This window comes from Saccostrea echinata, unplaced genomic scaffold (genome assembly GCF_033153115.1).
Source record: "Saccostrea echinata isolate AGI-Se365-2 ecotype Australia unplaced genomic scaffold, CSIRO_AGI_Sech_v1 ptg000009l, whole genome shotgun sequence".
Taxonomy (NCBI): Eukaryota; Metazoa; Mollusca; class Bivalvia; order Ostreida; family Ostreidae; genus Saccostrea; species Saccostrea echinata.
Window position 1 is genome coordinate 2,799,834 of NW_026889758.1, and position 27,688 is coordinate 2,827,521.

The 27,688-nt window shown below is 33.6% G+C and overlaps 1 protein-coding gene across 1 annotated transcript in view; it reads left to right on the top strand.

Annotated features, from left to right (window-relative positions):
• The window catches only part of LOC133181615 (uncharacterized), a 61,569-nt gene that overhangs the window by 12,090 nt on the left and 21,791 nt on the right, over positions 1-27,688 (top strand). The gene's annotated exons all lie outside the window — the stretch shown is intronic.

Consider the following 27,688-nt stretch of genomic DNA (forward strand, 5'->3'; position numbering starts at 1 on the left):
CAAGTGTATTTTAATAACATTTTAAAGAGTTTAATAAAAAAAATCTCGAAATGAGGGGTCCTGAATCAAGATAAATACATGTAGCTAGGGATTGTTCATTTTAACATTATTAGAATATGAAGTAATTTCTATTGTCAACACATCCGTAAGATACATTTCGAAGTACAACTTACCTTAGAGCAGCTGCACGATTGACATGGATTGCTTACACATTTGGTAGAGGTGCTCTTACCCTAAAATGACTTCAAATCCAGATGCTATGTTGCAATAATTGTAACTATTGTTCATTTTGTGCGGCGCCCCTTTGTTTGTCTGGGACGAGTCAAACTTTCACAAAAAGCCTAGAAAACTCTTCCTCCAAAAATCTTCAATTTATGAAATGATACATCTTGGTAGACTACAATAAAACAAAGTTTTGAAGGTTCAAAATTTACTTTAATTTATTTTAACAAGGAGTGAGCGGAAATGAATGTGTCTGAATCAATATGATTAAATACTGATTCAGATATCTGTGATAAAACTGAGGAAATTATGAAGTAAACACATCCAATGCAATGTGAATATACCGACAAATATTCATGCTTAAAAGTTCTATTAAACTTCACAAATTGGGAGCAGAGAAAACACGAACCCCTGGAAACATGAAAAGTGGGATCATGTGCTACAGAGGAGTAAGCGTGCTTTGTCGATCGGTCACGCCCACCGTGAGCCCATAAATAAAGTTAAAGGGAGAACAGAGAAAGTCATCATGTTTATAAAAAATTTCAGTTCATGTCTCTCTTTAGTTAAATGTCATAATATTAATTAGATGTGTTAGACTCTGTGGCATGAAACTCAGATGAATAGAATTAACAATGAATAAAAATGAATATTATTAACTGATAAAACTTCGGCGATACATATATATCTATGTGGAATTGAAGAGACTTTTTTGTAGAGGTTTTTGTATAAGTTCTTCAAAAGAATACAAAACCATGTCGGCTAAATGTTAGTACCCATGGGAATTGATTATTGGATTACCTTGTATCCAAAGTCTATGTCAATGAAAAACTACCGTTTCTTTTTAATCGCAAATTTAGAGAACATGTTTGTGGAATCAGAATGATTATTAAAGTAATAATTTTGTAGATGATCACAAAATATCATTTTCTTGAAGAAGCAGAATTGTATAATATCAATTTAATAGTTTAATTGTATAGAGGGTTGAAAGGGTCATATAAATCATTCAGAATCGATTGATCGATTAATCGTCTGACTTGAGATGGGAACAGAAAGTAATATTTTCTTGTGTACAGTGATGACCGTGTCTGTGTTATTAAAATAAATCTAGGTAATGTTTGTCACAAAAAGTGATATACCGATAGAATATAATAGTATACACTTCAGTTTACTTCTAGTTTATAAGGTTTGCATATTGTCGACAGAGAACTGGTTCGTAAACAGAAAATATCATTACACTACTTATCAGTATACTTAGTAGCAGACGTAGGTGCTTTTGCATAAAAGTAGTCTGATGGAAGTGAAGTTATTTTGGTTTCCTTTTTTATTAAAATATTTCTATCGAATCAAGAAGCTAACATTTATACTCAGTCCTTATATCTTTCTCGAGTTTCAAGTATCCAATCCATGACTTTTTTTTCCTGAGAGCAAGCAATGAGGAGGAGAAAAGAAAAAAATCATTCAGGCAAAAACCGTAAACGGAAAGGTTAAAAGCTAGGTTACTCGTTATGTTGCTTTCATTGCATTGTTTTGCTGATTTTATTTACCAAATTAGACGAAGTGGTACTCACAAATTTATAGAATTTAATATCTACTACGGGATGTTTGTGTGTTTAAGGTTTTACTGGAAAATACATTTTATCACAATAGTTTTCTATAATATTGATATAGAGCATTTTATCACAATTGTTTTCTATAATATTGATATAGAGCATTTTATCACAATAGTTTTCTATAATATTGATAGAGAGCATTTTGGTATTATACCTTTTTTTAGGGGGAAAACAACAGAAATGTCTTATTATTATCCGTATAAGATGTTTATGTATTCCAACTGAATCGGTGCGCAGAAGCATATATTCTGAGTACAAGTCATGAGATGCTTACAGCCCCTATGTACTTGATCCTACCTCTGATATTTCTGTGTTTTAACCCTTTTCATAATTCGTATTGTTTATAAGATTGTGAAAATGATAGCTGTTTGTTATCTCCACCTTTTCACGATAGTTATTTCAATAAAGCATATTCGCAGTTCTTATTTACTTCGACGAAAATGGATGGTCGGGTCCCCCGATAAAAATTAATTCCTTTATTAAATCTCATCCCTAAATGCTGGAATAGAAGTTGAATAAATATTGCACATAAACACAAAGTTTTATTAAAATATTGAGAGGTTTTAAAAGTTAATTTTTGAAAAACATTCTCTCAGTACTTCCAATTTTTTTTTCTTACAGAACATTGCGATTTCGAATAACTTTATCACATCTTCACAAAATAACAAAAATGCCCTTTATAATTTGTTGGATAAAAAATCAATATATGAATAGGATATTCTACAGTTAGGTAAATTGTAATGCTATTAATTTCTGCCTCATTTAAACTAGTTGCAAACTGTATATTCTGCCTAAATCCATCAACGTTATCCTGTAATCCACGCGTAACCAGAAAAATTTACGACTAACGTCAGTAAGGTCAACTGTTCCTTCACCAAGGGACAGGCACTTTGAAGTGAAAGTCGCAGGTCTTTCGGATTAGACCTGAAAAACCAAGGCCCGGTGTCTCGGTCGGCGTTGGCACGATAAAGATCCCTCACTGCTCAATTGCCCCGAGAAAATGGTGCCGAGTAAAGGTCCTAATTTGAAGCCCTTCACCGGTATATGGTGACGTCTCTATACGAGTGAAAAATTCTCAAATGAAACGTAAAACAACATACAATCAATCAATTCTTTAATGCAAAAAAGTTCCTAAATTAAAGGTGGTAAATATTCCGACAGGCATTAATTGTACTTTCTTATTATGTATTTTTTATGAAGCAAAATTTAGTGAAAACTTCTACATGAGACGAATAAAACTTGTTGTGGCTTTCAATTAAACAATTCGATATATCGCCGAAGTTTTATCATTTAAAAATAGTTACTTTTCATTCATAAATGACTAATTTATATGACTGCTCGATATATCCCAGTGAACTCAGAATTTATTCAGAAGCTTCTACATGAGAAGAAGAAAACTCTTGCTGTGGCCTTCAATATCGACATTTAGATATATTGACGACGTTCTATCAATGAACAATAGTTACTTTCATTTATATGTTATTGGGTCGTATTTTGTCTGACATGGTTGAAACCAGTGGTTTTGTTATTACATTAATTAATACTATATTTGAAAACGGATCAAAACATAGGGTTCACGACAGGTGTAACCGGTCAACAGGGGATGCTTACTCCTCCTAGGTACCTGTTCCCACCTCTGGTTTTCCGGGGATTTTTGCTTTATTAAAAAAAACATGTTCATGATACTACGAAGGAGACTATATAAATCGGCCTTTTCTCGCAGTAGTATTGACTCAGTCTTTGTCATACCATGCAGTTTCATCAAACACATACTTTTTCTTTCTGGGTAATAACTGTATCGATAAGTTGAACAGTAACACTAAGTTTTGTAATAATACGATATTTATGAACATTTTGCACGAGTGTCCAATCTGAGGGTTGTTTGAGAGAGCAATCAGGAAGAAGATTGGAGATATTTGGACAAATGGAAAAAGGAAGGCAATTAGCCTACAGATACTGTAGTCACCTTTAGTTTTTTTTCTATCTGAATTCGTTTACTATATTTGAAAGTGAAAGGTGATTAAAAGAATAGATGCGTTGGAATAAATATTTCCTGCTTTGGTTTTATTATGTCCTAAATGGCGTCAGCGGTAAGTTTATTATATCTTTGTGAACTTCATGTTTATAGAAAGCAAATTCACTGTTTTGTTTCATTTAAATTTCTTAAGTCTTTTCAAATCCTCATGGTATTTCATCATTTCCTTCTTATACTCTCACATTTTTTTTATTTCGAGAAATTTGCCTTTCCCGTTATTTTCTTAGCACAAAAAATTCTAATACAGTTATCTATCTAGCAAACCGTTTGTGTTAGCCTAGTAGTTATTTTATACTTGGGGAAATTTTTTTGATTCTTGCGTCATTTCGAATTAAACGTCGTATAATATAGGTAGTGACTCTTCTATCGCCAAGTTTCAGAATTTGAAATGAAAGTCACAAGTCTTTCGGATAAGAACTTAAAAATCGAGTATTCATGTCAAGTAGGCGTTGGCATAATGAAGAACCTTCACTGCTTCGACCGAAAGCGCCATACATTGGCCACAATACCGTATAAGCAGAATTTTTAGCGAGGATTTAATTTTGGCATTATTAGTGAGGGTGTTGAGATCGGTAAAATTGAATATCGCTAAAATTTAATTGCCTTTTTTTGTAATAGATTCTTTATTGAGCATTTTCAAATCGCTAAAATTACTTCTCGCCAAAAATAAAATACCATTTTTAAGGACAAATCACTAAATTTGCGTCTCGCTAAAATTTCCTCTTATACGGTAAAAATTGAGTACCGTTTTTACACGAGTGAGACATTTTCGAAAGGGACGTTAAATACAACCAATCAATCAATCAATCTAGAAAAGCCGCTGTAGCACGATCCTGATCGTTTCTATCAAAGCGTTGACACAAGAGTCAGATCGTTAACTTCTCAAAGATGCATGTTTTCATTCAAAGATAAATAAAAAAAATCTGAGACTTTTCTTCTTTGATATATTCTGGACAGAAATATGACAAAAATGACAAGTAGGAAATTTCTCCATTAAGTTTTATAACAAGAAAAGTAGTATTTTATCACAGGTTCTCTGAAAAGATTTTTTGATTATGTTTAGAAATTAAATCGTAATTTTATTTGATCACCACAAACCCACATTGTTTTCAATTTAGTAAGACGCAAGTTGTAAAAAAAAGTATTCTGTGGTTATGAACATTTGTTTAAAAAATATACAACTACGCAAAAGCGCAGAGAAGTTTTAAATTTCAAATTAATAATGGTAGCACATCTGTTATGTTGAAAGGTTTGTCCGGATTCATTTTAGCCAATCAGAATAGAAAGCTTAAGATATGCCACTTATCTTTATATTAGATTCTCGTTAGTGTTTGATTGTGATTTTAAGAACATATTTGAAGGATCTGACAGTGCCATCATGTTTGTTGAGTCAAGCACCTTTGTTTTAGTCATATTCAAATTACAAATGTCAAATGGTCCTTAGCTCCGAGGAAAAAAAATCTGCTGATGATTTTAAATTTATAGAAAACCTGATTTCACCTTCATAGGATTATTGTTTTTGTTATATGATCTGTCGTGATTTTAATTCAGTCATTTTCATACATAGGAGTTCATTCTCCTTGCTCCTAGTTCTGAAGCAACAAAGAAATGTGTGTAATGATAGTTTTTGCTTCGGAAACCGCGACCTTTCAGGAACCCCCTGATCCATTACGTCATTGTGATTCCCGAACAAGAATACTGAATACTAGTAATTGACACATGATTTTGAATTATTTTAATATTCTAACATTCTTTTAACTCACATTTGTCATCACTATCTTGAATTAATATACATGTAATTGGTAAGGACACGTTTTTCCTATCACACTTATTCGACCACAACTAGTACTTTTTAGGTCACCTGAGTCACTCCGCTGACCTATTGCTATCTGTTCTCGTTCGTCGTCCGTCGGTAGTAAATTAAACTTTTGAACATATTCAGCTTCTGATCTGGAATCACTAAGCCAATTTCAGGCAATTTTGGCAAATAGCATCTTTGGGAGAAGGGGTGCCCCCCTGCCCCCCTCCCTTTGGGACCTGAGGGATGAAACTAAAAACCATCAAAATTAATGCAATTTTTAAAAATCTTCATCTTTACTCCTATACATAAAGAAGTCAAACTACTGGCATGATTGTAATGAGCATTGAGCCCCTTACTACAATTGTGAAATGAAATATATGGAGATAACGAACAATATTCAAGCTCAAAAGTCCGTTAAACAATACAAACAAATATTTTGGAGCAGAGCAAACACGGGCCTCTAAGACATCGGAGGTGGGATCAGGTGCCATGGAGGAGTGAGCATCCCCTGCCGACCGGCCACACCCGCCGTGTGCTCCTTGTCATGATCGGGATATAACAGAAAAACCGTCGACAATTCAGAGTGTAAATAATGAACCAACAATTAGTATGAAAAAGTCAGTCAGCATTTGACTTAATGATAAATTGTATTTACTGACAAGGTAATTGTATCCACCATAGAACTTATGAAATGACGACTCTAAATGAAACTGCTGATATTCTTGTTTCATCAACTTGTTTGTCAGTAACTTACCTCATTTTAGAAATTGTTCATACGTAGAGCATGCTCTTTCGTATCAAATCAACTGTGAGATATAAACCCCTTATGCAGGGGATGAAGGTATATTGCTGCATAAGTAAGGGAAGTTGACGATTGAAAAGTTAAAGTTATCACGTTTCTCATAAAGCTTGGTTGCTAGATTACCATAAACATTTTTTTTGTAAAGTATTCAAATATGAAACAGATCTGTCAGAGTCTCTGGTATCTTTTATTTCAAGCTCACCGGGATATATCTTATCGACATAAGAATGGAAATAACCAGTGTTAATTGACAATATTTACATTTGCAAATGTTTTCTTTTATATAACACTATTGAAAGCAACGCGTATCTATATCCGTATAAACACAGGTTCCTCGCGTCATAAACGTTCGACGTAATTTCTCAGTGACGTCATAAAGGGTCGACGCGCAATCAATAGATCAAACTCGTGCCGTTGAGTTTGAAAAAATAAAACATTTCACGCGTTAAAGGTTATAATCAGGCTGATATATAATATGAATAAGTCACAAATGTAAATATAAGTAATAAGGTATCATTTTAAAACATCTATCGGGATATAAATACGGGTTGGTACGAGATCAAATTTACCATAAAGCCCTTCGGGCTTTATGGAATTTGATCTCGTGACCAACCCGTATTTATATCCCGATAGATGTTTAAAAATGATACCTTATTTCTTAAATACATCATCGATATATCTGAATGTCGAGTTGAAGGCCACAGCAAGTGTTTTCTTCTTTTCACGTATAAAGTTCATGGCTCAAGGGTCAGGGGTTCTGGTGCTAGGGCGGGGCTCTCTTGAATATATATGTTGAATACATTGTGGAAATGCATTATTTATTAAAAATGTCTTCTCCTCTGCTCCTGGGTATTATTCAATCTGAATGCATAGTTATGATAGGCAAGGGGGCTCTTCCAAAATAGTGAATTTCATGGCCCCTGGGTCAGGGGTTCTGGTGTAAGAGTGGGGCTCTAATATTTAAGTGAAAATACATTAATTCTTTGAAAACCTTCTCCTCCTCTCATGGGTATTACGCCGATAAACTAAATGCATAGTTATAATGAGCAAGGGTGCTTCTTCCAAAATTGTGAACTTGATGGCCCCGGGGCAGGGGTTCTTTGGGCTCTAATGAATATATACTGAAATTGAATGAATAATTTGAAAATCTTTTCTGCTTCTGGACATTGAGCCAATAAATTAAGTGCATAGTTATGATGAGCAAGGGTACCTTTTTCAAAATTATGAATGATGTGGCCCCAGGATCAGGGGTTCCAGGGGGGGGGGATTAATTATATAGTGAATATGAATCAGTGCTTTTTAATCTCCTCTGTTCTATGGTATTAAGCAAACAAACTAAATGCATAGTTATGACGAGAAAGGTGACTCTTCCAAAATTGTGAATTTCATGGCCCCTGGGTCAGAGGCCCTGGTGTTAGGACAGGGTTCTGATGATTATATTCTGAAAATGGATTAATTCTTTTATAATCTTCTCCTCTGCCTCTAAATGCAATAATATAAATGTTAGGGCTGGGACGATACAACTTTTTCCATATCGATACGTATCACGATATTTGAGCCACGATACGATATGTGTAACGATATCTTAAATTGGTAATGAAATCTTTTTTTGTGTTGAAGTGAACAAAACAATTCTTCACAAATAAGAATAATCTATTCAAAGAAGTATATCTGTGTAAAACAAAATTATTTTACACATGTGGTGTTAATTATTATGTGTTTCCTATTTATATTTAGCATTATTTTATATATTCTATATGTTAAACCCGAAATGTTAAATAAACAATGAAAAACGTAAGTTAGAATTGCGATATTTCGATATTTCTTCGTACGTATCGATATGCGTATCATCCTTATACAGAATTGATATTATCGATATCTCGATATATCGTCCCAGCCCTAATTAATGTTAATCTATAAATATAAATAAATGTACCTCTTCTCTACCCCCTGGTATCTAGGAGGCAAACAGAGTTCAAAATTGTAATAAGTGAAGCAAATTAGAGTTACTCCCCTTTGATAAATTGAATTTATCAAGAAATACTTGTGTATAATTTAATTAACAGGTTATTTGATTGCATGAGAATACAAGAAAGAATGTTATATATATATTTATAGAAACAAAATAGAAATGAATGTTTGGTTTAAATAGCAAAGCATGCTCAAAGTCGGATTCTTGCCTGTAAAGCATTAGTAAAGATTTACATAAAGATTATTTATGTAGCAAAATAGAAAACTTGCAGAGGAAGTGTATACTGTAGTGTCCTGATTAACAATTGATGAGTTAATAATTGTCAGGTAAAGTCGTTGAGACCATAGCTTAGTTGGTAAAAACCTGAATAAAAATTGTTTTATACGTTATTAAAGTGATAAACTGATTGATCAGGTAGATCTATTGATCTATCCGTAGTCAATTCAGTACAAAAACAAAGGCATAACAATTTGTATGACACAGGCCAGCCAAAATACGACCCAGTGATAGATTATATTTGCTAACAAGGTCGTTTTAAAAACCATAAAATTTACGATATGCTGACTTTAAACGAAACTGTTAAAATCCCTGTTACATCAACTTATCAGTGAGTAGCCTGCCTCGCTTAAAATTTCAAGTTCTTGATTAGCGAATAAGTTGGAAGAAATAAACACTATAAGTAGGTGATAGTGGAATATTACTACATAAATTAGAAAAGTTGACGACGGAAAAGCTAAAGTCATCTCGTTTGTCATACAATTTAGTAGCTAATTAGCCTTTATCGTCTATAGTCAGTAAAACATCTAAATATGAAAGAGATATGGCAGACTCTGTGGTGTCTTTTATTTAAAGTTCACTTGGATATATCGAGTCGACATGTGAATGAACAAAACTAATGTTATTTGATAAAACATCGTTGATATATCTGAATGTCGAACCAAGTGTTACCATGTGGCAAGCAGTTAAGTTGTGTAACTAAGAGGCATCACCTCGGGTAAACATATAGGCATTAGAGATTTCTATTTGTGTACTTAGTTGTAACACTAGGCAAGTGACAAAACATATCTGTATATATTAAATGCCTTATACACTAGGCAAGTGCCTGTTGTATTTGTATATTTTGCATTCAATATCATCCTTGTAAGACTTTGGCAAACCAAGTACGATCTCAAGGAGATCGCTCGGGTCTCGCATGTAACAATAAGCAAAGATATTTTCCAAATTTGTGAAATTCATGGGCAACATAGCTTTATTTATCAATTAATTTTGCTTTATACTTCTATGGATTCTTTACAGTGTTGTATTATACTCAGGTGACCGTTAAGTCCCTAGGGCCTCTTGTTAATTAATAGAGACCCCTACCTTCCTTAATTTTTTGACTACTGTGTATCATCCTGTGTGATAAAAGTACAGCTATTATTTTTGACAATCAAACAGCATTTTCAAATTAATAACGATTTCTTTTCTTTTATTTTAAATAGATTCAATTGCTGTTTTCTATCAATGTGACCAAGGATGGGACAAATATGGTGATAAATGCTACAGACTGTTTAATGGACCAAAGAATTGGTATCAAGCTCGTGATAGCTGTGCAAATCAAGGAGCGACTTTATCAACAGTGACAAATGATAACATTCAAAGATTCATCGTCGGACAATGTAACTAATTTATTAATATTTTCATACATTTATTTATAGAAATCACATTCTCCATTCATACATATTCCAAAATATACTGAAAGGAAAAGGAAACGCAGGGTAACATAAAATACGGAGATTTTTGGACTGTCTTACCAAAAATTATAACAACTGGTCAGAGGACATTTTGATTACTGTCACTAAATTCGGTGTTAAAAATTACTCGATCGTTAAATGTATGACCTTATGTAGGGAAAGTGGTAAAAAGCCAAAAACACGTGCATATTGATGATGACAGGTTTGTCAACACATTTTGTAATACCACTTGATGCACTGTAGATATGCAAATCGTTTTTCGATATTTACACACTATTTACATTTCTTGCAATCATGAACGGCTGACGGAAATTTATGGGATATGCCTAATGCTTTACCAGAGTAAAGAAAAAGGCAAACACATGTTGACGCGAAGTTTGTGGTGAATTTTTCCAACTTAGAACGTCTTATTCGTCATTAGAGAGGAACAGGAGCGTTTCCAACCAACCGTGACGATGATGTTGACGCATAACAAGTCACATCAAGACTGGACTATTTATCCTGCCTCCTGTGTAATCGCCATCTCATAACGACTGAAACCGCTATTAATACAGTTGGTAATCATAATCATTACATTCACCCATAAACTGAAAGAAACCAACTCCGCGATTTTGGTTTGTGAGCTTGTCAACTTTACGTCGGTGTTCCTGTCATTCGTGCAAGCGTGCGTCGTATGTCTAAAGAACTGCGAACGATAGTATTGTTCTCCCACCTACCTCAAAGTCAATTTTCCAAAGTTAACACATTTGAATGATTTTTCATATCTATATAGATATTTATATGAATTTTCATAAAACATTACTTCTTTGGGAAAACAGAGAGATAACTTGTGTTTTTCACTATAGAAATCAACGGAAAACGGAAAATATTTTTAAAACATCCCCCCCCCCCCCCCCCGTGAAACAAAACAAAAATTCTTTTTACAGGTAATATGGACTGTCATTTCACAAATTCATACCAAAGCTTTTTGTGTTTCACGGGGGGGGGGGATATCTTTACAGACAAAAACACTACAAAAATGCTTATCTTTTCACCAATTTCAAAGGGGTTTTCAGCTAAAATATTGTATTTTATTAATAATATATGTTTAATTTTATATGAGTAAAACATAAGAAAAGATTTAAGGAACATTCATATCCAAGAATATTTTAAAATGCGTTGATGCTTTAAAGCCCGATTTCAATGAAAAATATCGTCTACCCCCCTTATTTAAAGAGCTGGAATGAAGGGTAATTAACTATTTAACACTGGAATTAAAATTATCAGTAAATTACCATTGAATTGTTCTTTGCATTCAACAAAGATTTTACGGCCATATTGCCATTAATATTGAATTAAATGGATGTAAAATGTAGGCGGGAATCGAGAGTTAGCGTGCGTAGTTCTTTTCAGCATGTTTACCCCCAGGCCCAATGTAGCCAGGGTTTGTCAAGACTTTCTCTGAAACATTCACATTAACCCACTCGACCGGCCTTTGTTAAGTTCATCTTTTTTTTTTACAATCGAACATCTGTGGGACGAACTGGACAGTAGGGCTTGAAGGCGTCGGAAAGCCAAAACGACTCACCACCAGCTAAGGACTGCTTTGTAGAGATTGTTGAAAAAATATTGAATGAAAAAGATAACTGCACTGATGAACTCCCTGCAGAGGAGAATCAAGGCTATGAAAGATGAACGAGGGAGGCATAGATTTTGATTTGTACTTTTGGGAAATATCGTCTTATGAGATTCAATAACTCATAAATTATAAATAAAAATCAAATGAGATTTTAGTTACTTGTTCACTAAAGATGGGTATAAATGTAAGATTAAAATACTGAAAAATACGTTTGAAAAAAATAACATTTAATCACTTTAAAAGTTTACCATGCGTTCTTTTTCCTTTCAGTGGAGATAATGAACAGTATTCGAACTCAAAAGTCAATTAAACATTACAAAATAGAAGCAGAGCAAATACGGGCCTCTAAGACATCAGAGGTGGGATCAGGTGCCATGGAGGAGTGAGCATCCCCTGCCGACCGGTCACACCCGCCGTGTGCTCCTTGTCATGATAGGGAATTAGCGGAAAAATCCATCGACAATTCAGTGTGTAAATAATGGACAAACAATAAGTATGAAAAAAGTCAGTCAGCATTTGACTTAATGAAAGATTGTATTTGCTGACAAGGTCATTGTATCGACCAAAGAACTTACGAAATGATGACTTTAAACGAGACTGTTGATATTCTTGTTTCATCAACTTGTTTGTCAAATACTTAACTCGTTCTAGAAATTGTTCATACGTAGAGCATGCTCTTGCGTATCGAATCAGCTGAGAGACAAAAACCCCGTATGCAGGTGATAAGGGTATATTGCTGCATAATTAAGGGAAGTTGACGATTGAAAATTTGAAGTCATCACGTTTATCATACAGCTTGGTTGTTAGATTACCATTAACGTCTTTTTCTAATAAGATATCTAAATATGAAACAGATCTGTCAGACTCTGTGGTATCTTTTATCTCAAGCTCACCGGGATATATCCCATCGACATAAGAATGGAAATAACCATTGTTTATTGACAATACGTCTTCGATATATCTAAATTGTCGAGTTGAAGGCCACAGCATGTGTTTTTTCTTTTCACGTAAATGATTTTGAACACATTCTGCTTCATTTGAACACAAAAATAGGTCTGCTAAGTGGCGCAATGGGTACCCATGGGAATTCCAATAGATTGTTGGAAGACCTGGTCTCCAAAAACCACAAAGATATTGTTGATCAGAAACTCGAGCATCTGTTTAATGTCAACTTCAGAGTACTTGTGTGTACAATCAAATTGATTTTAACAAAGTAATTTTGCAAATGACCAATGACAATGTAAGTAAATTTACGAGTTCCATTTTTATTGAAAAAGCAGCTGTCAACGATTTCAGAAAGTCTGGACTTTAATTTATCGTGGGGAATAGTTGTACATGTATATAGAGTTGAAAAGTTGTAAGCCTTTGTGATTTCAAATGTTTCAAAAGTTCCTTGGAATTTTTTAGCATCCACATCTGATTAACGCCACTTCTCGAATATATTGTTGCACAGTACTCTTGAAAGTTTCTCCTTCACTACTATTAATATATTAGTGAGGAGTAAAGAAAGAGGCTTGGTAGAACATGTAAGGATTTTTATGAGTTTTCGGAATCCAATATAGATATGGTAATTCAAATTCATTTTGGTTGTTGGGAATATTAAAAATATTCAAAACTGACATATGATTTTGAAGAATTTCTTCCTTAGAAAGGGATCTATGGGTATAAGTTGGATGATTACCACTCGTAGAATTAATCCCAGTCCCTCTAGTATATTTTGGTGGAACTATTGGAGCTATTTAAAATCACTGAGCGATAAATTTAAACCTAAGGTTTTTGTTTGTATGTTGTTTAACGTCCCTCTCGAGAATTTTTCACTCATATGGAGACGCCACCACTTGCCGGTGGAGAGCTGCAAATTTTGTCCTATACTCGGCACTTACGGCCATTGAGCAGTGAGGGATCTTTTTCGTGCCAGCACCTACTGCGACACGGGACCTCGGTTTATACGGTCTCATCCGAAGGACCGGTCTCCACGTCCCACAGTGGGATTCGAACCCGCGACGTAAGGATTAACTCCTTACTCCGCGACTCTAGAGCAGACGCTCTAACCACTGCGCCACGCGGGCGACTTTAAACCTAAGGGCACACGATGCAAACAAAACATTGGATGCATGAATTGGTATATATTTTTTTTATTTGGTTTGATTGTAAATTATACATGTGTTTCAAATCTCAGACATATTCAGAATTTGAAGACGTCTTATGATTTTCAAAGTTCTTCCTTTAAGCCACCACTTTCATAAATCTATGCATTTTATCGGAAACAATTGAGAAATTTGCAATGAAAAAATGAAACGTTGTGCTGTTAAATTCATTCATTTACATGTACTTGCATAAGTAAAGCTTTAGTTGTTGCTTTTACGATTTTTGGAAACGTTTGTTTGTATTATCTGTCCTTAAAGTGATTTGATACGAAATTTAGCATATTTTTGATTGGTTTGGTGTAAGCAAAAACATCGGTTAAGATAATTTTTAAAATACTTTTGAAATGGAAATATCATGAAAATATTAATCCTAAATTTTCTGGAAAAAAAATTGGATATAATGTCAACCCCTTCCGTCTTCCTGTTTTTTCCTTTACCTTTTGGAGCATATCTAAAGGAGGGGGGGGGGGATACATTTGAGGGGCTATGTCATGTATACCTGTAATATGGTATGAAACTCTGAGTTTGGCCCTAGGGGATTACAGAGGTCTGAATGGGTTTGGTTCAAAATTAAAGCTTGTTACTGGATTTCCTCTGATATTTTATTGACAGGGTATTTCTTGCACATAATTGATTTGGCATTAGATGTCCTGTTTGGTTTTGATGTCCACCATTCTGCTCCCTCTGGCTTAAAGGGCTTGGTTTATAAAAAAAAATATACATTGGATGCTCTAAAGCTTGAATACTACTATATTTAGCATGTTAGCTAATATAACTATCAGGTTTTATTTACTGACGTGTTTCATACCAATTGTTAGGTCTGTGTTTAATACTTAATTTGACTACAAAATATTCCTTCATCCTGATCAATAGATAGTGCTTATACATACGGCGCGTGTGACCGGTCAACAGGAGATATTTGCTCCTTCTAGGCCCCTGATCCCACTTTTGGAATTTCCGGAGGTCCGTTTTTATGCCCTGTTCACAGATTTATATTATGAATAGATCTTTTTGAGATCGATACTTTTCGTTATCTTCACCTTATTTATTCTGTAACCTATGTGTATATAATGTTTATAATTGAATGAGATTAAGCCATTGAAGCAAGATCATTCGCAAGTGTTTTTAGGGCACCTGAATCATTCTGATGACCTACTGCTATCCGATTTTGTCTGTTGCCGTTCGTCACGTGTTAAGATTTGAACATTTTCAGCTTCTTCTCTGAAACCACTAAATCGATTTTTGCATATAGCATCTATGGGTAAACGGGAACAAAAATTGTGAATTTCATAGTCCCTGCCCCTGTGGGGCCTAAGGGACTAAACCATCAAAATTAATGTGATCTTTAAAAATCTTCTTTTTTACTCCTGAACTTCAAGCATGCAGACTGTTGACATGATTGTTATGAGCATTGAACCCTCTACCAAAATTTTGAAATTCATTCAGGGTTTCTGGTGCTAGCGCTGGGCTATATAGAGATCATATGGTGAAAGTGCATTATTACATTGAAAATCTTTTTTTCTGCTCCTGGGTATTAAACAAACTAACAAAGTGCTTAGTTATAATGAGCAGGAGTGCTTCTTCCAAAATGGTGAATTTCATGGCCCCAGGGTCAGGGGTTCTGGTGTTAGGGTGGGGCTCTAATAATTGTATAATGAAAATGCTTTAATTCTTTGAGAATCTCCTTCTTGCTCCTGGGTATTATGTGAACAAACTAAGTGCATGGTTATAATGAACAAGTTTGTGAATTTCATAGCCCCTGGCCAGGGGTTCTGGAGTAAGGTCGGGGCTATATTTATTTTTAAGTGAACATGCATTCATTCTTTGAAATCTTTTCCTCTGCTCCTTGGTATTACGTAAACAATCTAAGTGCATGGTTATGATGAGCAATGGTGCCTCTTTCAAAATTGTGTAGTTCATGGCCCCTTATTCAGGTTTTCTGGTGTTAGGGCGGGGCTCCATTGATTATATAGTGAAAATATTGGTTTTAAAGCAAAGAAACTTAATGTATAGTTATGATGAGCAAAGGTTTTTCTACCAGAATTGTAAGGTTCGTAGCCCCTGGGTCAGGTGTTCTGGTGCAAGGATGGGGGATGACATACTGAACATGCATCAATTCTATTTAATATTCCTGTCTGCTTCTTGGTATTTAGCAGATAAACAAAGTGCATAATTTCGATGAGGAAAGTTGCTTCTTACAAATTTTTAAAACTTGTGCTCTCATGGTCATGGGTTCTGATGTTGGGGGAAGGGGGTGATAGTAAAAATGTGTTAATTCTTTAAATCTTCAACTGAGTGCATATTTATGATGATTTTCATAGTTTTAATGATCAAGTAGACCTGTAAATAATAGATAAATAAAAATGAGATAAGATAACTTAACGTATTAAATATTAATGTTCTAGAACAAAACATTAATGGTAATCTAACAACAAAACATTATGATAAACGTGATGACTTCAATTTTTCTATCGTCAGCTTCCCTTATTTATGTAGCAATATACTGTTATCATCTGCATATGGAGTTTATGTCTCCCAGTTGATTCGATACGCAAAAGCATGTTCTACCTACGAGCTATTTCTAAAACGAGGCAAGCTATTGACAAACAAATTGATGAAACAAGGATATCAACAGTCTCGTTTGACGTCAACATTTAGCAAGTTCTATTGTCGATATAATGACCTTGTCAGCAAATACAATCTATCATTAAGTCGAATGTTGATTGACTTTTTCATAAAAATCGTTAGGCCGTTATTTTCACACTAAATTGTCTACAGATTTTTCCGTTTGCCTGATCATGACAAGGAGCGTGACCAGTCGACAGGGGATGCTTACTCCTCCATGTCACGTCCCTGACTCAACTTCTGATTCTTTTAGAGGTCCGTGTTTGCCCTGCTCCCGATTTTTACTGTTTCAGTGGACTTTTGAGCTTGATAATTGTTCATTATCTCCATATTTAATGTTCTTGAAATATTTCGTTGATCCTTATCGTCTTATTTCTCTTGTTTTGGGGTAATAAAACTTCATGTGATGTTGCATCAGATCAAAATTGGGTAAATTATTGAATGAGGATTTGGAGAACTTTTCCTGTTTAAGAGCATCAGTATCATTTCATTCTATTGTACCTTATAAATAATCTGTCATTGTTAGGGCTCAACTTATTAATAAAGTAGGTAGACTTGGATTTAATAGCTATTACTTTTTCTTATGTGACTGATACTTTAAAGTTATGCGTAACTGAAATATTTCCCTAAATTTTTAAGACGGACATCTGTTGGGTTCACACGGGGTGTATTTGTCGGGAAATGACATTAATCACGAGGGAAATTGGGAGTGGATGGGTATGGACGAACCCTTTTCTTTTTCCAACTGGTATAAAGGTATGATGTTTCATGTGTATCATTATTTATTCTAACTGGCATGGAGGTTTGAAATTCATTGTGTATCATGATGTGTTCAATATGTATTTTACTAACTGAATGTTAAATTTAAATCTAAGATGTTTTACAGTGAGTTGAATATATTGGTATTATACTAGTTATTTTACGTAACTACATAATGTTTTCAGGAGAACCCAACAATGATGGAGGTGACGGAGATTGTTTGCATATTTGGAAAGCACACCAATATTACTGGAACGATATCCCCTGCCAGCACGCAATCTCTAAATACTTATGCTCAAAACCAGGTATTATTTCATTTCAACATCTACCATATCAAAAATATGACGATTTATTTAAATTCTTTGATTAATTACATCAACTTTTTTCTCAGAAGGTGTTACATATTTGTTTGAAATATCATACTGAAACCATTCTAATCATTCATATTATTTCAAATGGAAAATAAAGTAATTTTCTACTGTGGACAAGAGGTCTATTTGGGCAACAAAATCTGGGTAACTTTATACACATAATTGAAGATACGAACAAAAACTGCAATTTGTACTATATATTTTGCATGGAAAGTTTTTTGAACTAATATATTTATTTTATTGAAAGCATACATATGTTGGTGAACAAACCATTTTTAAAGAGTATAGATTCATTGCACTTATGATATTAATAATGATTATTTGAACAACTCATATAAAATGAAATAAAAATAAAAATTGCTATGGACAAAATATGGGCCATTTTTCGTGGATTTACACTCAATTATATAGAAAATCTACCTATTAAACAGGTTGGAGAGAATACTCGAAATCGGGTATTATCCGTGAAATCGCGTATAGTCCTCGATATCAGGATATCGTTGAATCCGCGAAATCGGGTATACCGTGCAACTTTCTGTAAAAACAGAAAAATAAAGCAACGGCGCATTGTGTCAGTTAGTGTTACTTGTACATCAGTATCTTGGGAGTTTATTTTTATTGAACTCAATTTCAATGGTTGTCTGACAAGTTTAAAATCACACGACAAACACTGCTGGGGTAGCAAAGAAGGCACGGTGGCGTCATTATTTTTCAGTACAAGTTCTAAAAACAAATAACTACATGTCGTCTTTGTTTATTTCCCTATAAATTATTCCCCAAGCTTAATTTCTTAACCTGTGCATTATTCACAAAATGTAAAACTTTGAAGAAATTTAACGACTAACGCTGTGTTATGTATTTTTTACTTAATAATGTATGGTGTCCCTTTCACGTTAAATTTAAATTATTCCTCAGTTGGTAAGTACATGTATTTCTCATCGATATAGAATACCGACGTTTTAGTAAGGGGAAAAAAATAAAATAAAAACAAACAAACAAACATTAAAAAAAAACAACAAAGGGAAAGCAGGTTGAAAAATGATATAAAATGAAATAAATTTAATATCTACATGTGTACATGTATGTAAACTTAAATACATTTTTAAAAATTAATACAGTGTATATTGATAAAGGTAAAGAATCTTTAGTAAAATCATCAGTTCCTCCTATGGTGTATGTATACAGTCCTGCTATTCCCGCGGGGAAAGGGGGAGGTGCGTATTTTTTAAAGAAAATATTTTAATGTCAGTTTACCATGAAAATTTTCATTCAAAGAACCCGCGAATGTTTTGGTTGCATTTTGATTGATGCAAGCGACGTTATTTTACCTGTATGTGTTTGTGTGGAAATTGAGAACGAGATGTCTTGTTAAAAGGATTTTCGTTTAGCTGGGATGGGGGGGGGGGGGGCTTGGTTCATATAAATAAATAAAAAAATCCAATTCGCACATCTTTTCATGTGCTTATTATACATTCTCAATATAGAGCTAATATTCAAATATGAATTATGTATTAAAGTTTTCACATATTATACTGTTTTTACTTTTTATACATATGAACAAACTGAAGTGGAGTGTTCAATCGCGTCTTAGCTTAAGTCTTGAGCTGCATTGTTTTTAATTAATCATCCATACAGATTGGAGACGCTTTCTTTTATTATTATTATAGTATTGGATAGACAGGGTAGATTTTCCCTTCAGAGTCTGTAGTTTATTTTAGGTAATAATAGGTATAATATGCTAAAATACGTTATCTGATTGATTCTAGACAGTACGTCACGTGACAGGGAACTAAAACTTCATAATTCCCTGTCTTTTCTGTAATCTGTGATACTTATTACTCATGGTTATCACTTTTTGTTATTATTCATCTATGGTGAAAAATGTGTTAAAAAATAAACATGAAGATTAGTTATTTTTAAAACTTGTCGAATATGGTAGAAAATAACAGGTTTCTATTTTAACCTCATATTGTTTCGGTATATAAACAATTATTGCATGAATGTTTTGGAGATATGAAGAATTCTATTCACTCAAGAGGGCAAAATAGGGAATCAATATGATTTTTTATTAGATGAATAGATCTTCTCTCTTTATCATGCAATGAATATATACCATTCAATGACGTTAGAGCACAAAACTCTACAATAACACTTTACATTTAATTTGATTATTTTGAAAGGGGAGGGATGTTTCTCTTGGACACATGCATAACGCATTCGAGGTTAATTTTCACTTGACCGAGATAGTCCGGACAAGGAATAATTAATGTAATCAGCTAGTAACAACCGTTATAGCTATTCACTTTCGTCCCCTGAAGTCGCCGAAAAATGGTAAAATATTGCCGACTCAGCGAAATTAAATGATCAACAGTTATTTTCTCTCACAAGCTATGTTGCTGAGAACATCATTGTCTTTGCTAAAACGTTGGAGGCATGTTGAATCCAAAGGAAATTTTAATAATTAAAAAAAAAATAAGAAAGAATATGGCGCCTTTTATAACTTCTGGGAATTAGCTTTAATTGTCATTCTCTATTTATAAAACATATGTACTGGTACAAGATATATGTAAGGAATGCTATTCAACGACAAAATTATCAACTGATGAAAATAGATTCATAACACCCCCCCCCCCCCTCCGAAAAAATACTAAATAATATACGCGTTATATTAGTTTTTGCCGTAATTTGAAACATTTTAACCATTAAATAGTTTATACATTTTGTAATGAATTATTTTTATGCACAAGATGAATGTTAAAGCAATTAATGACGCATAATTAAATACGATAGAAAACTCCCTGTTTAAATGTCAGATTATTTTGTGTGTGAAATGTGTTTCCGTATAAATTGAATTATTTACAAAATGTTCATGTTTGTCGTATTGATGTGGAAATATTATAAATTCCAGACTTCTGATATTTAATAGTTCTGTTGTGTTGGGTATGAACATGAAGAAGATGCAAATACATTTAACATTATATAAAATATAAAAGCAGAACGAACGTATGTTTGGGTGCAGATCATGAAATGTACTAAGCTCCACGGGTATTTGTTGTCATATGCGCATTAATTCAGACTTCTAAATTGTTATTTGGCTAGTGATACCTTTAGATAACATTTGTCTCTAGGTGAAAGTTGACTCGGCTAAATGCGCCATCCCATTGTTTAAGTTTTATAAGGTGATTACACCGCCTATACCCGATTTCGCGGATACAACGATACCCCGATTTCGGGGGCTATACGCGATTTCACGGATAATACCCGATTTCGAGTATTCTCTCCAACCTGTTAAATACAGGAATTAAGAAATAATATAAAAAAACACAAGTGATGTTTTCCTTTTTATGTTTTTTTTTTTTTTTTACATTAGTCATCCCTCATCTGAAGATGAACAGAAAATTGAGAAATAAATGTGGGAGTTTATGTAGTGAAAAAGGGACTCATCAAAACACAAAAAATATTTTGTGTTACTTAAAATATCTAGCCGCGTTTATTTTCTGCAATATTTAAATAAATGTTGCTGTACTGTATTGTATTGTAAGGATGGGTTTGTTGTTGGATAGCATAAAATTCACAACAAGCGAGTTTATTGGTCTGTAGATACGACAACAAAGGGCAAGGAAGTGGATAAAATATACAGATTGGTTATAGAATATGTCTAGAATTAGTGAAGGAAAGATCGTTGATTGACCAATTTTTTAAAGTGGCGAAATACATCCCCAAGGTGCGCAGAAAATCTTTCGCCGTAAATTGCACAATATTTGCATTACGGGATCTGTAGCGTTATGGTCAAAGACTAAAATATAAAACCATAACGCTACAGTTCTGAAGCTATAAAAGTTGTATGGATACAGACAAAAAATCTATGAAGGTAGTCCAAAAAATTATTACTGTTATTATTGTACATGTACAATGATATAAAATATAATTTTATATTTCAAATTTTAAGTGAAGTAAAAAACCAACATCCTAACAACCAGTCATGCCTTTAACGTATGAGAATCCGACACTCTAAATAAAGCATTGGGTCAACTGCTTACATATCACAACTAATTAAGAATGTTTTGACGGATTAATAGCACATGTCCTATTAGTAGCATAAGAAAACCCGCCTCATCAGGGGTCCACTTCGCATACATTAATCAATCTTTTTGAATTTCATTTGATTTTTAATTTAGATCAAATGATCAGATCACCTATGTTCTTGTCTTTACTGTATGCAACCATAGAAGGAGTTGTAAATAAGTCTTTACGTCATATTCATCATTTTTTATATAATACTAGTATTTTATAAGTCCTTTCCTCAACCCTTTAATACATGGGTAAACTTAATGACCTCTTTTTTTTATTTTAACTCTCTTCTTTGATTTTATCATAAAATTCATTCAAGTTGCAGAAAAAAATTCTTGCATGTTAGGCTCTATTTCAGAGTGTTTATAGCCTCTTTTTTCCAGATGTGTTTTGAAATCTTTAAAAAATAATTTGTAGTACAGCTTGATTGCTAGTATTCCTCAGATGTCCACTACATCCTCCTTTAATAAAGTCATTGAAGACTGAAGGGCTGAGAGTACTTTGCCTGTGCAGGCACTGGAGGCTTTAGTAGGTTTAATGAAAATAAGCGAATGTCTATTCGTTGGCTATCTGAGAACCTTGTTCCTTTGTAAACGAATCTCTAATATATATGATTAGAGTTGCCCATGTAAAGTGAAATAAATAAAGTAAACAATAGCATTCTAATAACCAGACATGTCTTAAACATAAGAACCCGATACTCTTAATGATTGATTGTTTATTCGTTGCTTTACGTCCCATTCAAGAATTTGTCACTCATATATATAGAAGTCATATTATAGCGATGAAGGGCTTCAAATTAAGCCTATACTCAGCACTCGGGGCCATTGAGCGGCGAGGGTTCTTTTTCGTGCAAACGCCTACTGAGGTATCATCCAGATGACCTGTGACTTTCACTTTTATTGCCGGGCGCTTGGCGAAGGAACAGTCGCTACCAATGTTTACGTCTTAGGTTTGACTCGGGTCGGCGAACGAGAATCGAATCCGGGCCTCCCGATCACCAAGCAAAAGCCATACCATTAGGCTCACTATTAATGAAGCATTTGGTAAATTTTTATATATTACAACTAATTAAGAGTCTTTCGGCAGATAGATTGTGAAAATTTCTTCATTTGTGCATAAAATAAACTAAGGTGCATTGTCTTTTATTTATTGTGTTCATGTTGTCGAAGTTAATTAGAAGAATGGAATGCTAATCAAAATTTTAAATATAAGAATTGTACATGTACAATAACTACAATAACAGTCTTTTATATACTACTTTTATCTTTGAAGAATATTACATATACATTAAAATTTTTACTTTATATTATATTATATTATGTTGTATCATATTTCATTATATTATATAGTGTAATTTTTTGGTTTGTATATTTTATACATGTACAAATTTCAAGAAATGTACATGCATTTAAAAAAACTTTAGGCCAGGTAATTTTATTTTTGACAGGCTGATATCGGCCTTCGTTTACAAAGGCGACTGTTAGTAATGTTTGTTATGTCAGGTTTAATAATACTCTGGTAAGAGATTACTGTCACTTGAAATAATGAATATTATTCCCCTAAAAAAGTAGCCATGTGAAAGGGCAATATCTGTTTAATTTTCTCTGCAAGGTGTGTTGAAAATCTTTCCACTTAAATAATTATGTATATCTTTTAGATAATCATAATCATTGAAGCAAAAATTTATTTAAGTGAGCAGAGGAATGATAAACATTGAAGTTATTTTATTCCAATGGGACGGCAAACAAAGCTATGACACGTATCTGAAACAACGCTGTGTGAAAACGTAATAAAGTAGCTCAGGCTTTGTTGAAATGATATTTCAAAATTGATTTAATATTCTGTAATCCATGTACATAGGGAGAATTCAAGCGCCTTTGTCGGCATCTTGTGACTGTGGTAATGGAAACACACAGAGGATTTGTAAAATTGGAGGCATACTACATAAGAGAAGTGAGTAAAAAGCTCTTAACTTGTTCAGATCCAACACATTCAATGGTATTAGTTCAGCTCATATTATATTAAACAGGAAGTGATGGGTTGATACGTGTCGGCTGAATTACTGACACGCGTACTTGAAAAATTGCAAACCTGCAAATGTATATTGAAAAAAATTAAAGAGAAACAAATATACGTCGCTAAATAAATTAAGATTTATTATTGTTATAATAATGATTGCTAAGAATTTCACTCAGCTTAGCAGTTGAGCAAGTCAGTGAAATTTTAAGATATCGAACACTGATCATGCTCAGAAGTCCATTTAAAGTAAAAGATCAACCTATAATATATTGCTCCCCCGCTCTTATCTTGTACAACTTTAAATAACACACCAACTAACGTGATTTTGACAAAATTATAAAATATAAGCAGAAAAAAGCGATAATTCTTATGTGCCCTTATACTTGATGTAGTGCCTTCAAATAGTCAAGCAAAGCTTACATTATGATTAGCTAGTGCAATTCTGAATTAACGTTGTAACGTTGTATTTTCTTTACATGTTCAAGATCATATGTTGGCAGTGTTCGCACATTAAAATCTTAATGAATTTGCGAAATAAAATTCTATATTAAAGAATCAATCTGATATTAATTTAGAGAGTAAAATCAGAAATATTAGCTATTGTAAAATCTACCATGGTAATGACAAAATGTTCTTTGTACTCTCTGCTTAGGGAGACCTTTTCAATGTTTTGATTAGCGATATACAATTGTTTTTAAGGTTGATAACTTTGTACACTCATCTTTTTCAAACTTTTTTTTCAAAACGTTTATTCACCGTTTACTGTAAAGTGGCGTCCCAGTTTTCAAACCAGGCAAAATCAGGAAAAGAGTCTGATTTCAATCTACTTCAGAAAAGGCTGAAAGGACGGCATGTTAGCCACTCTTCCTTGATTTTTATACTGATTGTAGGGCAGGAATATGAATATGAATAGTTCTATTTTGTTCTTGGTTTATACAATCAGTGATATTCAATGATATCAAAGGTAAGTCAATTCTATTCTAAGCTGATAAATATTTTCACTTTTTATTTTTAAAAAAATGTCGTTGAGTTCTATTTGAATTTTATTTGTTTTCTTCGAATAGACACAGCATAGAAGGCGTTTTCAGAAGAATATTTCAGTCGCCATATAAATATTGAATTATACTGGACACCAGAGAGACGATTGCTTTGAACTTTGAATTTTAAGTGTGAGGTCGGATGGGAGGAGTTTCACTGGAAATGTTACAAGCTGTTTTGCGGGACAGGAAATTTGTATTATTTTTTTTGTTTCTATTGTTGTTTAACATCCCTCTCGAGAATTTTCACTCATATGGAGACGCCACCACTTGCCGGTGGAGAGCTGCAAATTTTTACCTATACTCAGCACTAAGGGCCATTGAGCAGTGAGGGATCTTTTTCGTGTCAGCACCTATTGCGACACGGGACCTCGGTTTTTACGGTCTCATCCGAAGGACCGGTCTCCACGTCCCACAGTGGGATTGAAACCCGCGACGTAAGGATCAACTCCTTACTCCGCGACTCTAGAGCAGACGCTCTAACCACTGCGCCACCGGGCGACAGAATTTAAATGAAAAACCAATCTTAGGTCCGATTAAAGTATTCGAGTGAATTTAAAACCTGTATACTTTAAACTATACGAGGAAGTAATGTTGTATACGTCTCGTTACATAGCTGGTTTATTTTCTAGAAGCAATCACGAAGTGTTGTACACTAGCTATGATGTTCCCAGTTATCCTTATTTCACGTGGCATAGTCTTAATTGCATTTCTCCACGGTAAGACCTATAGGTACATTTAGTTTTATTTATGTTAAAAATATATTATTTCTATTTTTGTGCATGTTATATTATTAATTTCATTTTAATATCCGATACATGAATTTATGATAAGGAAACAGATCAAGGTGATAAAAATATTTTTTAATGAGATCTTCGGTTTTTTTTTTTTTTTTTTTTTTTAAATTGTTTTGTATACGTTATCTTGAGCAGACTGATTGCTTTTAGCAGTAGATACACTGCATGGTAAACTCTTTTTTTCTAAATCTGAATTGTTTTTGATAATGCCTGTAATCCATGATCTTCCAACTCTTGTGCTGATGAATTATGAGTCTAACTTCAGTATAACTCGATCATCGTGTCATTCGATTTGTATTCCTACATTTTCAAATTATGTCACCAAAAGGTGAAAAATATATTAAATTAGTTTCCAGAATACATTTTTTTTTTTTTTGGCGGTGATTGATTTTTTTATGATATTGAGATACATATTGCTATTTAATTAATCCAGTTTGACCTTTGTTAAATTGTCATTGTTTTTGGCGTCCGGCCCTGATTATGCATTCTTATTTTATTATGGCTAAAACATCGTTCAATACAAGTTTTTAATTAGGAGAAGTAAGATACATATGTTATTGTCATTCTGAATTGTATTCGAATGCTAGAAACAAGAAACTTGTTATACTTTATATAAGATGAATAATCGAATTGAACTTGTAAAACGAAATTATATTTCCCGAATATATTGTTTCTACTTCCTTTGAAAGCATATAAATAATGCAAACTAATAAATATGCCTATCATTACGGAAACTTTGAAGCAATAAATGTACTTTTAAGTTCTAAAAATCCCTTTGAAAATATTAAAGAAATTAGATAAGTTGACGCTCGTCTTTTCATGCAGGAAGAATTATGTGTTCAAATATGTGTTTTTCACCCATGGTAAATTGTATAAAAATGGTCCTTGCTTAAAAAAACTTAAACACATATCCGACCAATGTTAGCTTGTTTGATTTGATATTTACGTGCTTAAATTAGGTAAATATATTTTTTCTCGACAAAAAAATGATTGAGTGAACTTTATGATGTCAAAGTCTCTTTTTCTTACAAAATATTAAGTTAGTTATTGAAGGAACATGTACTAAAGTGTATCCCCCCCCCCCCCAAAAAAAAAGCTAAACAACATGAAGAATCAGTGGTCAATTTTCAGTATCCAGTTAAGTAACATATTAAAGAGATTTCAATAAGATCTGGAGACAGATCTTAGGCCAACGGTCAAATTTGCTCATATTATGATTTTCGTTTTAAGGAATTTCTTTAATTTGCGTATGCCATATGACCGTGAAAAAAAGGAAGAATAAATTATCTCTTCAAAGCAAATAAACACTCATTTCTATTTCAATGAGTTTTTATTAAAACAAAATGAAAGGACGTTTCATATGAGGCATGCAGAATGATTTTGAATTCTGTTTTAGGTGTTTGTTGTATCACATATTACTGTGACAATGGATGGCTACTCCATGGAAACAGATGCTATAAGAGGTACATGACTGATATTTCTTGGCAAGGTTCCCGATCGGCTTGTCGGAATTCTGGAGGCATACTAGCCAGTGTGACAAATAGTGGAGTACAGAGTTTCCTGCAAAGTAACGGTATGTCATTTTAGTCAGGGCACTGATTAAAAGATGTGTACAAAATGAGAGTCCTTGTGGTGAAACAGTAAGCCATTTTCTTATCATTTAAATAAAAACAATGCCTGCTTAATACCATGTATTAAGTTGCCACTGAGCAAGTTGTATGCAGATACAGTCTCAGTCATTTATTGTAATATTCCACTATCCTCTGTATATGGTGTTACGTCTCCCATCGGATTCGATATGCAAGAGCATGCTCTGGATACGATTAAGTTTTAAACCGATGTAGGCTACTGGCAAATAAGTTGATTTCACAGGGATTTCAGTAATCTTAGTTAGCATTTCAAGAATTCTATGTTCGTTATAATGACCTTGTTTGCAAATATAGTTTATCACACGGAATATTCCCTCTACCTGACCAATACATACTGAAAACGGCGGGTGTGACCGGTCGAGATAGGATGCTACTTCTCATAGGCACCTGATCCCACCTCTGGAATTTCCAGGGGTC